We start from the raw sequence: 3,751 nt of genomic DNA on the forward strand, positions 1-3,751 counted from the left end.
CCTGAACATATGTGATTTAGTGCAAAAGAGTATGAATTTTCATCATATTGTCAGCATTCTAATCTATTTTTAAAAGTCATATAATCTGGGATATTTGTGACATTTTCTGCATTTAATGAATTTCTTAAGCTCATTCAATCTGTAAAATTCAATAACAAATTATATTTGAGTGAATTAAAGATTCTGGATACCGCGTTGGACATGAGTAAAAAGAAAAAAAAGTTAGAAAAAGAGAAAAAAAAATGAAAAATAATTCTGTGAAAATGGAGGAAGTCTTGCCTCCTAGAACCGCTAAGGATGCGTCTCATTCTGCCCCGAAAAGGTCAAGGAAGCGTAGCTAAAAGTTTTAACAGAGAGAGAAAGATAAGTGGCGTTTGCGACTCTTCATCGCCTTATGTAAAATACCTTTAAGGAGGATGAAAGATCTTCCTCTGAAAATAAGATAGGCTTAGTCTCTCACATTACCAATCGCAAATCCAATGCTAATTCACGTGCTTTCTGGGCTTCCACTCGACTCCTGATCCTCCGGCAAAGGATCCAACGAATCCAGCGCTTCAGCCACTCTCGCCATTCCAATATATATATATACAATTGTTGTATATATACATGTGTGTATGTGTATGTATGTTGAGCCGCTCTGTGGCCGCCACGAAATAAAGCTTTCGGAAAGCTCGTCCTCCCGCCCAGCGCCCCAGCGGATTCCTGCGTCCTTCCACACCCGCAGCAAAAGATCCACAAGGAACTTCAGAGCCTGAGATAAAGCAGGAAAAGATCCACAAGGAACTTCAGAGCCTGAGATAAAGCAGGAAAAGATCCACAGGGAACTTCAGAGCCTGAGATAAAGCAGGAAAAGATCCACAAGGAACTTCAGAGCCTGAGATAAAGCAGGAAAAGATCCACAAGGAACTTCAGAGCCTGAGATAAAGCAGGAAAAGATCCACAAGGAACTTCAGAGCCTGAGATAAAGCAGGAAAAGATCCACAAGGAACTTCAGAGCCTGAGATAAAGCAGGAAAAGATCCACAGGGAACTTCAGAGCCTGAGATAAAGCAGGAAAAGATCCACAGGGAACTTCAGAGCCTGAGATAAAGCAGGAAAAGATCCACAAGGAACTTCAGAGCCTGAGATAAAGCAGGAAAAGATCCACAAGGAGCTTCAGAGCCTGAGATAAAGCAGGAAAAGATCCACAAGGAGCTTCAGAGCCTCAGATTCCGAAGCTGCTTCAGGCATCGTGGGGAGACGATGACCTCTGTAGATCCATCGTGGAAGTTGATTACGTCACCTTAGTCCTCCTCGTTACTATGGAGTTTCGTATATTTTCTTCGAAACGTATCCATGTTGACAAATGTAGAAAAGGTATGAATGAGACTGGATATCTTCACAATACAAGAGATGTATTTGACCGGTTTCGATTACGTCTTCATCAGAAACATTTTCCTTTTCTTTTTATAAAAGAATCATATAGAAGAATGTTATTAATGAATTTGATAACAAAATATCAATTTGATTTTGTTTTTATTTTATCTTTTTTATAAATCCTTATTTTCCATAATTGAATATATATATATATATATATATATATATATATATATATATATATATATATATATATATATATATATTTTTTTTTTTTTTTTTTTTTTATCTAATGAAGCCTTACTTACCATATAAAAATCTTAATACCGAATGCGTAATTGAATTAGCATTGCCCTAATGATCTAATGAAAAGATCATCAACATAAACCGAGCGGATGTGAATGTGTCTGAATATGACAAGCTAATGTCTTTATATTAAAATACATGCTACTTTACTCCCCAAACACATGCTACTTTACTCCCAAAACACATGCTACTTTACTCCCAAAACACATGCTACTTTACTCCCAAAACACATGCTACTTTACTCCCAAAACACATGCTACTTTACTCCCAAAACACATGCTACTTTACTCCCAAAACACATGCTACTTTACTCCCAAAACACATGCTACTTTACTCCCAAAACACATGCTACTTTACTCCCAAAACACATGCTACTTTACTCCCAAAACACATGCTACTTTACTCCCAAAACACATGCTACTTTACTCCCAAAACACATGCTACTTTACTCCCAAAACACATGCTACTTTACTCCCAAAACACATGCTACATTACTCCCAAAACACATGCTACTTTACTCCCAAAACACATGCTACTTTACTCCCAAAACACATGCTACATTACTCCCAAAACACATGCTACATTACTCCCAAAACACATGCTACATTACTCCCAAAACACATGCTACATTACTCCCAAAACACATGCTACATTACTCCCAAAACACATGCTACATTACTCCCAAAACACGTGCTACATTACTCCCAAAACACGTGCTACATTACTCCCAAAACACATGCTACATTACTCCCAAAACACGTGCTACTTTACTCCCAAAACACATGCTACATTACTCCCAAAACACATGCTACTTTACTCCCAAAACACATGCTACTTTACTCCCAAAACACATGCTACTTTACTCCCAAAACACATGCTACTTTACTCCCAAAACACATGCTACTTTACTCCCAAAACACATGCTACTTTACTCCCAAAACACATGCTACTTTACTCCCAAAACACATGCTACTTTACTCCCAAAACACATGCTACTTTACTCCCAAAACACATGCTACTTTACTCCCAAAACACATGCTACTTTACTCCCAAAACACATGCTACTTTACTCCCAAAACACATGCTACTTTACTCCCAAAACACATGCTACTTTACTCCCAAAACACATGCTACATTACTCCCAAAACACATGCTACTTTACTCCCAAAACACATGCTACTTTACTCCCAAAACACATGCTACTTTACTCCCAAAACACATGCTACATTACTCCCAAAACACATGCTACTTTACTCCCAAAACACATGCTACTTTACTCCCAAAACACATGCTACATTACTCCCAAAACACATGCTACTTTACTCCCAAAACACATGCTACTTTACTCCCAAAACACATGCTACTTTACTCCCAAAACACATGCTACTTTACTCCCAAAACACATGCTACTTTACTCCCAAAACACATGCTACATTACTCCCAAAACACATGCTACTTTACTCCCAAAACACATGCTACTTTACTCCCAAAACACATGCTACATTACTCCCAAAACACATGCTACTTTACTCCCAAAACACATGCTACTTTACTCCCAAAACACATGCTACTTTACTCCCAAAACACATGCTACTTTACTCCCAAAACACATGCTACTTTACTCCCAAAACACATGCTACTTTACTCCCAAAACACATGCTACTTTACTCCCAAAACACATGCTACTTTACTCCCAAAACACATGCTACATTACTCCCAAAACACATGCTACTTTACTCCCAAAACACATGCTACTTTACTCCCAAAACACATGCTACTTTACTCCCAAAACACATGCTACTTTACTCCCAAAACACATGCTACTTTACTCCCAAAACACATGCTACTTTACTCCCAAAACACATGCTACATTACTCCCAAAACACATGCTACTTTACTCCCAAAACACATGCTACATTACTCCCAAAACACATGCTACTTTACTCCCAAAACACATGCTACATTACTCCCAAAACACTTGCTACATTACTCCCAAAACACATGCTACATGACTCCCAAAACACAGGCTACTTTACTCCCAAAACACAGGCTACTTTACTCCCAAAACACTTGCTACATTACTCCCAAAA

Source organism: Penaeus vannamei, chromosome 40 (genome assembly GCF_042767895.1).
Source record: "Penaeus vannamei isolate JL-2024 chromosome 40, ASM4276789v1, whole genome shotgun sequence".
NCBI lineage: Eukaryota > Metazoa > Arthropoda > Malacostraca > Decapoda > Penaeidae > Penaeus > Penaeus vannamei.